Here is a 9,444-nt window from a genome sequence, read left to right as displayed (position 1 = left end):
CCTTAATGTTAATGCATACAATTTCCCTGTACCTTCAGGCATTGTATATGAACTGCTGTGGATGAGTTCAGCAACTGCCCACTGGAGTCAAGCTCCTGCAAGGTGAAACCTTTACTCCTTTGGGTCCCTATATCTCTTAGTGCTGGCAAAACAGCCTTAGTCTGTAACGACCACTGCCATTGCATTTCTGATGTGTTGAATGTATGCAGTATTGGTGTGGGATGTTGTCATTTCCTTGCAGTGAGCACAGAATTAAGAGTCACTAAGTGTATTTCACTTTTTGGTTTGACATAAGTACCTTTTGGGCCAGAGTGCTGATGTGCCAAGCGTGTTAGAAATGCAGGAGCCAAATAAAATTGCAGTGAATGCAGAAGCAAAGTTTAAGATGCAGAGAATTTGACTTTGTAGAGCTGGACATCATCGAAAGGGTGCCTCTGTAGCTTGTTCTTGCTATAAAAACAGGGAGGAAACCAAGCCACCTTCTCTTAAGGCTGGAGTTTCCCGGGCTGGAGCTCTCCTAGGGACAAAGAAAATAACCCAGCAAGGGAGAGGAGGCTTGCTGTGTTTAGACAGCCTTTCCTCTTCTGATCTGCATGTGCCTCTCAGGAGGAGGAATTCCCTAGGAAGGTTTTGATGTCTGGCTAATAACCAGCCGATATCTCTCTCCTGTAGGAGGAGGTGGTTTAGGGCAGCAGTGGTGGTACTGGAAACCACAGAGGAGATGGTTTCCTGGATGTTTTGGTTTGTTAATTCTTCATCTTCTCCCAAAATTTCTGTTGGGATGGGCAGATACACAGAGATAAACAGATACACAGTGAAAAACTCAGGCTGTACATGAGGACTCCATCATGTAAAACTGGAAGCCCGGTGTTACTAATGCTGCAAAATTGCACTTGACCTATTCTGACTGCAGAAATGATTGAGTCAACAGCCATCTCTTCTTGCACTCCAGCTCATCCAAATATTTATTAGTGAGAACTAATACGAATGATGTCTGTTACTATAGGCAGCTGAAGAGCATGCAATGGGGAAAGACAGTATTTCCAGCTTCCACCTCAGCAAATGCACCTTGTCTTTCTGTTGGCACTGGAGCCAGTACTCGTACTATTCTTTCTTTGTTATTACTGTATAACATGCAGTCACTTAAGCTCTTAGCTGAATTGTATCAATACCACATGAGTCACCAATCAGTGTGTTCATCTCACATTTTGAGGGAAGAGTTGCCTGCTGATTCCACCTCCAAAGAGCTTTATCCTCCTCTGTGCATCCAGAAGTTACCCATATTTTACTGGTGAATGGTTGTGAGAAGTTTTACATTCCAACTCTGTGGTTTGTGTTAATGGGTAGGAAAATCTTTTCTTCAGTTTACTTGAAGTCACTAATGTCAGCAGTGGATTGCTTTTTGGTTCGTCGGTGCCATGGTTTTTTACAGGCTGACAGAACTGGCTTAAGGAATATTTAAAGATATCTGATTGCATGATGTAAATAAAGAACAACACTGTCTGGCAGTAAAGTGAGGACAAAACAGTTACTTGCTGGTGTAGCATCCAGCCACATTGTGAAGAGGGAGAAGGGAGTGGGAGCTGCAGCAAGAACTAGAACTACAGTAGATCCTGTCTCCTGAGTTCCAGCTTGGTTTACTACTAACAGAGTGATGTTTCTACCCGCTCAGTATGCTCCTTCTTGTACTTATGCATTCCTTTAGATATTTCAGGTCTCAGGAGGATCCAAATCTCCTTCTTCCTGTGAAATGGGACAACCACATGTGAGCTCACAGCACTATTTATTCTTCTACCTTGAGCTTTTAAAAGAGAAAGGAGAAGGAGGCGATATTAAAACAAAACAAAACAACCAACATTCCTCCCCAAACTGAGGAACGGTTCTAAAAAGAACCAATCCACTGTTTGCTTTACTTTTACAGGCCACCTTCCAAAGCTACACAAGGGTAACTGCATTACAAGGAATGGATTAGCACAGAAAGGTTCCCTAAAGTAGACCTGTTGGAATTATCTTCAATATTAAAAGCGGAGTGTTTGTTTTCTTTAATATGGAGGGCAGCACCAATAAAAACACCAGCCAAAGAGGCCAGTATTACTAGATCACATGTCTGCTTTTATCTCAGAGTGGAGTTATAGTAGAACGATTTCTGCTTGGAAACTTTAAAGCTGAACTGCATCCTTTCATGCTGAAATCATATCTCCTGCAAGGATTACTGGAGGCTATAATGTTTCCTTCAGCTCCTTATTTTCTCCGCTCCTGAACTTGGACTCCTGACCTTAACTTTTCTCTGGTTATGACCGAGCATTGGCCTTCAGTTGAATGGCTGAGCTTTTTACAATCAGATCAGATCCCGCTCTTGTAATTTCAGACTCATTTTGTGACATCGATATTGTAGATCTTAATTAAAAAGTCAAACATTTTATATCTTGGGTAATGGCCATACAGGAACTGCTGGGTTGTGCTTCTATGCGCGTAACCATCCAAAACATTCAATGTGTGTTAGTGAAGCCAGAGGAGCTGAGCACGGTTTGTATGTGGGTGCCCCTTTCCTCTTTGTGTCCTTTCTCCAGTGCGTTTCTGCACCTGTACTTTGCTGCGTGAGGCCACAAAGGCCTCTCCATGAGTGGCAGGTAATTCAGACTTCATGTTGCCTGAGTCTGGAGCCTCTCATTAGTTGAAACAGCTAATCAGAAAGAAAGCTGAGGGGCTCTGCAGTTAATTACAGGGCAGGGTTAGATGGCGGGTAGTAAAAATATCTGTCGCTTGGCTGTATCATTGCCTCTTGCTAGCACCATTGGGGGCTAATTGCAATGGATTATCTGCGTAGATAAGATTAGATATATTGTACATTGGAGTACTGAATCTAGACATCCTTCTCTTCACGGCACTCATGATGTGCTGTAGTTTTCTTTTGTTTTAACTTTTCAGTTGCTCTGTATTAATTGGGTGTGATGTGCCTTGTGCTTTCTCTCACAGAAGAGACCTCAAGGAGGCTGAATTTTCACAGAATCACAGAATCACCAAGGTTGGAAAAGACCTACAGGATCATCCAGTCCAACCATCCACCCATCACCAATAGTTCTCACTAAACCATGTCCTTCAACACAACCTCCAAACGTTCCTTGAACACCTCCAGGGTCGGTGACTCCACCACCTCCCTGGGCAACCTCACTACCCCCAAGCAGGTTGACGCTCCCAGCCAACTTGGTATCATCTGCAAACTTGCTGAGGGTGCACTCAATGCCCTCATCCAGGTCATCAATAAAGATACTGAAGAGAACACTTTAGCTGTTCAGATACAGTATCAGCACGGTTGTACAGCTCCTGATCTTGTAGCCATCATATTTGATTGTCTTTGAGTGAGACTCCAGACAAAACGTCAGAATGTGGTCTTGAAATTGTACAGCACTGGGCTGGATCCAGTCATGTGTTGTCACTAACCACTGCTTCATGGATATTTCTCAGTTGTGTGAGTGTGAAAGGAGGGGAAACCAGGCACCTCTGCTGTATCCTCCTATAAAACCCTCACTTCCTCCCCGTCAGCCACATGATAGTAAATGCATTTCCTTCTGGTGGTGGCAGGACTTTAGCAGTATTTTTCAGAAACACGAATTCAAAAGTTACCTGATGGAGTCTGTCAAGTTGCACAGATTGTTCCCCAGAACACAAGATATGCCTGAAGGAATGGAACCAGCAGCAAAGTTTTGTCTCTGGAAATAGCAGACAATCATTGCTCTGAGTAAAGGCGATGACAGAAATGCTGTAAATGGAAGCAGAATCAGTACCTATCACAGAGCACTGGTGTGCAGTACTGATACAGATGAGGGCAGTTTGAGATTTTCACAGACACAAATCATGAAAATTAAAAAAGGAAACAAAGTGATATGTTTTGCAAAGCCATTTATGCCTTCTGATTAAAACCAGACTGAAAACCAGTTATCTTAGACTAGCCATTCTCTCAGGCTTATAATTCCTCCTCATAGGAGGAATTACTTTGACTAGTACACTTGTTTCATTTACTAGTGTAGCCTGCTGGTGGTAGTGAAAGCATGATAAATGGGCCTGTTATTTATTCACTGTCCTGAAAAAGTAACTTATTAAACAAACATAACATAGAAAATGAAACCCTTCAGGCACTGAAAGGAGGCATTAGCCATTACTAATTAAAACTGAACTTGCAGATAAGCTGCTCGTATTAGTTTAAAAGTAGGAAACACTGTCCCTTAGTGGTGGCAAGGAAGTACTGCTCAAGAACAGTACCACGATTAGACGTCATTTTATTGTGTATGTTGTGGATATCGTGGTTGCGAGCAAAGTCGTTTTCTGCTCCTCACTCTAATGGATCTTATTGCTCTGTGTTAGAGAACACTAAGACTATTTACATGCCTGTTTGTGTAACTTCTTGTAGATCTCAAAATTACATTTGTGCCACACAGTGTTTTCTGCGAATGGTTGTATTTTCTGTTTCAGCCCTGGTGTATGACAGACAGCTGGTCGTCATCAATAGAAAAGGAAGGGTGTTTGGTGGGAATGCCACCAGAGCTTGGCTACACCATGCTCCCTTTTCATACCTGCTCCCAGGAGGTCCCAAAGTCTCTGTTCTGAGTTATACTGGCACAGTATGTGGAGCTAGTGTGAGCTTAGGGCCTGGGAGACAGGGTGCCTGGATTCTGTCTGCATGACAGCAAGCTTTCTGGGGATTTGTCTTAATCCTGGATATACAGGATTCAGTGTACTGGGATGTATTTGGTATAGCTGGGTTGCCTCCTAAGATTTTTTATGCTGTACAGAACGCATGCACATAATGTTAGCAGGAACAGGCTCGGGAGGTGTAACTATAATAATCATGATTGATTTTCCTCTCTCTATAGAGAGAAGAAAAAGAAACAGAACCTTTTAGCAGTACACTGTCTGCACCTTACCGCTGCTTTCAGCCTCATTTCCTGTGCTCACAGCTTTCTCTAGGCACGATGGCTTTTTCTGTGCTCGGTGTAAATCTTGCACTCAGCTGCCTTCAGCTGCAAACTCATCTCAAGTCATCCGATGAAGCTTTTTAGGGGAAAACTTGAACCTGTTTGAACACTCACATGGATGCTTTGTCATAGTATTCTCCAGTCAAAAGTGCATCCTTACAAAGCTTTAGAGCAGGATTTCCTTTGGAAATGGCTGTGGGGATCTTTGGAAACTTGTACATTACGAACCATCAGCTTACTCTGCTAACTTAACAAGCAGATGTTTGGCTGCAGCATTGGCCAAAGTAAAAGAAGTGGCAGTGAATAAAAGCACCATTTTTCATTAAGAATATCAGTAGCATGATATAAAAATTGCCAAGTTTTGAAGAGAAACAGTCTTCTTCGTTTTTCTCTTGTAATTGCTTCAAATGCAGCAGAGTGGTTTTTACTTCAAGCTTGTGGTTTTTAAGAGCATTCCCCTCCTTAGGGAATTTGTCTCCGTTTTATTAACAGCAGACTGTTTTTTCATATTGTAACATTTATGGGGGGAAATATGTAATTTTTATACACACTGACAGCATATTACTGTTAAAATACTGATAATGAAGGTGAGACATCACTTACCAGTGTCTAGAAGACAAGGAAATAAAAGGAAAACAGAGTAGCACTTGAAATAGTAACCAAGACGTGAGTTCCAAAAGTGAACTACCACTGCCAACTTTGACTTGTGTTTATTTGCTCATGGCCATCCACGATGCCCACAGCCACCAGGCAGCCTTGTGTTCAGTAAGTGCAGTAATACCTAGTGAGGACTCTGTTTAGTGGGGGTCCAGCTCTTGGGTACTTCTTCCCAAGGAAGATTAACTGAGCACACAGAGTAGTACAGCAGACGCTTTTTCAGTTAACGCTGTTGCTGGGGCTGTTTGGTAGCTCCCTGCGGCCTGTGGGCATCTCTGTGCTTTTGCTGAGGAATGTTTCAGGACTCAGCCTGTCCAATCTCCTTTGCTGCCAGTTCCTCAGACTCTTACACTCTGGTTGCAGTGGGGCATAGAGATTTACCCAGAGGAAAAGCCGGACTGAACATGAATCGCACGCACTAAGATGTTCTGTGATAAGGGGAAGGCAGCAAGGCCTCTGGAAGCAGAACCTGCCTGCACATTCCATGGGAAGCACTACCAGGGATTCTCCACCAATCTCATACAGCTCAATAGCTAATGCATATTTGCTTTCCCACTTATTGGCTCAGCTTACACTGCTGGCAGCTCTCAGAACACAGCAGCGTGTCTGTGAGCTGGTGGCAGGTACATTGGCTGCTCAGGGAGACTCTCCTGTGTGGATTTTCCTGCTTTATGTTTCACCATATTCCCTGTTGTGCGGGATCCTTTGGCTGTTCTCCATATCTGTCCCCTGTCTGCACTGACACATGAACATCTGGAACAAACGAAAGCTGGTGTAGATTTGTGGTCTATCAATGAGCCACTGCTGTGGCTCCCCTGTGGAGAAGTGGTGTGGAGGTGTTGCACATCTTCACTTAAGCACCATCTGTGAGATGCTTTGGGATCCCTGGGAGTGAAGAAGGGTGGCAGTGCACGTGGATGCTGATGTATCATGTGCATGTATTTCGAGGAGTCTGTGTTAGATTGTTAATGGCAATCTGCATTAATTACATTGTGGATCTGTTTGCATCAGCTTCATGCTCAGTCTTGCTCCTTTTCCATTCACCTCAGGGATAGGGGGTGGTTGATTTCCTACAGTGGTGCACATTTGAGAAGAATCTGAAGCACTTGGAAGTATCAATAGCACTTCAGTGCTTTCATGAAACTGTCAATTTTTTTCTCATTGGTTTTCTGAAACTGCTAGATTACAACAGATGGATTCATTTATCTAGCTGTGTCTTCATATATATTTAGATGGCTCCCGTCTCTGTGGGACTCGTGTGCCTCCCAAGTGTTTTAAAATAGAAAAAAGCTGTTTCCTTCTCTGTCTTGCTTTCAATCCAGCCTGTAAGTGGAATAGCTTGATTGGCTTAAATGGCTTGGGGTTGTTGGACTGGCATTCCCTGCGTGTTTCTGCATGAAGAAAAACTGAAGAGAGAAATTTTGCGTTTACTTCTGAATGCTATGGGATCTGGGTTATTTATATCTCCATGGGGTAAAACCAGCTCAATAGTGGAGAAATACTGCCTGGGAAAAGCTAAACCCTCTGGTCCTACTCCTTTGCCTTTGGCTGCCGTGTTCCACTGCTTGTGGAAGGTTACTAAAGGCTCTGAATATCAGAACAGAAAACCAAAGTTCTGAGCAAGAAACTCGTGTGAGCAAAGCACCAGGCTCATCTCCATTGCTAAGCAGACATCTGCTGTGTTTTACAGCAGCTGTGCTTTATTCAAAGCATAGGGAGTTGCAGTAATTAAGCTGCAAGACACAAATTCGTGCATCAGCGTGCCCTGATGTGCACTCCTCAGGATGAGGTACAACTTTATGTCTAGTCCCAGCTGCAGGAGGGCACCTCAGATACCCTGAGGCTATGGGGCATGTACAGGTAGATGTGCTGCTCCTGTGCTGGTGGGACAGTGATGAGATGTTTAACATCACACAGAGATGGAGCTTTAGAGTCCAGAGCTGCAGTTTGGCAAGCAGACGTCAGCATCACTGACCAAAGTTTCCCTTTTCCCACATGGAAGAAAGGGGAATGCCCGAATTTTACACAGGATAAGTTCCACCACATTGCTGTTAGCAGGTCGGGATGCCTGGGACCCAAGGGAAGGGCGTCCTGGTTATCTACTGAACGTCTGCACCGCCTCTTGGGAGTTTCTTCTGCACTACAGCAGAGAACCTTTTCCAGCCCCCGTACCCCGAGCAACGACAGGGTGAGCCGATCGAGGGCCTTCCAGGCTGGCGTCCATGTCAACCCCGCTAATTGGGGCTCGGCCTCCGGGCAGTGCTGCCCCCGTGCCGCGGGATGTCACTGCGGAGCCGCCGGACACTCGTGCCTGTCTCGGCCAGGTGTGCCCGCAGCGACGGCCCGACGAACAGCGTCTTTTCGTTCTCGTCGGCGCCACCGCGGACTCCTCGCCGGGCTCGGGCCGCCGGGGCTCCGCGCTTAGGGAGCGGCCGCCCCCAGCCCCGCCGCAGCGCGGAGGGAGGAGGGGGCCGAGGACGGGTTTCACTTCCGCCGCTTGCAGGAACCACAAGCCCCCAGAATATATTACAATAAATCAGAATAGCAGGGTCCCGCCGGCCCACGTTTGTCCCCCCCTGGAAAGGGAGGGCGGAGGGGCAGAGGAGGCAGGGCGGCGGGCAGAGCCATGCGGAGCGGCTGAGGGCGGCACCGCCGGCCGGCAGGAGCAGCGCGGCCTCCGGCGCGGGAGAGGCCGGAGAGCAGGTCTGTGCTTTGCTTTGTTCCGTCCCGGCCGGCAGCGGGAACGGCTCGGCCTGCGGCCCGCGGGGCTGCGGCCGGGAGGAGCGGCAGCGCCCCGTTGTCCCGGTGCTTCCCGGCCCGGAGCCTCGCGCCGCCCGCGTCCTCCCGTGCCGGGCCGTGAGAAGGGCTGGCGGGGAGCTCACAGCCCGCTGCGGGTGTCTGGAGCCGCTGGACACGCGGCTGGCTGCCGGCCCGGCGCTGGGCTGGAAGCTCCATGCGATGATGGGTCGGCTGCCTCACCGGGAGGCGCTCCCGGCCACCGCGGTGGGCTGCATCTACGGCCCGTGACGGCACGGAGCTCCTCCTGCCTCCCCAGCCGTCTGCCTGCCCAGCCGGGCTGCGGTGGGTGCGGGAGCTGGGCCTCAGCTGGAGGGTACAGCGCCCAACACGAGCGGCAGTTTGAGATGCTGAGAACACAATGGTAGAAAGGGAGGTGGGCTGCGGATTTCTGCTGCGGTGAACCCTAAAGTTCACCAGCTGCGGCTGGGTGCAGAGCTGGCCTTTACCCTTGGTGCTGGACCTCCAGTGCAGCACGGGGCTTTGTCAGACTGTGTGTGCTGTGCAACTGAGCGGGACAGCGCTGACAGCAGGTGAATCTTTGCTGCACGAGGTCATTAGTGCTGGGAGCTCCGGCAAGGATCACTTGTTGGCTGCTGGAGCGCATCCCAGCTGCCACCCCTTGTTTCCTTTTAAGAAGTAGCTACACTATTGTGCCCATACAAATTGTATCACTGTGTCATACGCGTACTGATTCTGGTGGTATTTGCCCTTGTTTGCCTCATACGATTTGATGTCTAGGAATGCCGAGCACCTTGAATTCCAGAGTGCCTGAAGCCTATGTACTGCTCACTGAGCCTTCTGTTTTGGAGGTCTTTCCAGAAGCTTGCTCCACTTAATATTACGTGGATGTCTAGCAACGTGTAAGGGAAGGGATGTGCTTGAGTTTGTGGTGAAGACCTTGGCTTGGCATTGCCATTTAGCCATACTTCCCATTCCTTTCCAGTTGACCCTTTGTGCCAGCCCCACATGCAGTGCTGGAGCACATACCCTCCTGCCCTTTCACAGAAACCAGTTG

General features: G+C 47.4%; 1 protein-coding gene across 1 annotated transcript in view; it reads left to right on the top strand.

Annotated features, from left to right (window-relative positions):
• The first annotated feature begins 8,220 nt into the window (after positions 1-8,220).
• PAK3 (p21 (RAC1) activated kinase 3) overlaps positions 8,221-9,444 on the top strand; it is an 85,030-nt gene continuing 83,806 nt past the window's right edge. The window contains exon 1 of the mRNA XM_015860616.2: positions 8,221-8,333. The gene's annotated coding sequence lies outside the window, so the exon portion shown is untranslated. The remainder of the gene's footprint in view (positions 8,334-9,444) is intronic.

This window comes from Coturnix japonica, chromosome 4 (assembly GCF_001577835.2).
Source record: "Coturnix japonica isolate 7356 chromosome 4, Coturnix japonica 2.1, whole genome shotgun sequence".
Lineage (NCBI taxonomy): Eukaryota > Metazoa > Chordata > Aves > Galliformes > Phasianidae > Coturnix > Coturnix japonica.
This window is presented reverse-complemented; position numbering and strand designations above follow the sequence as displayed.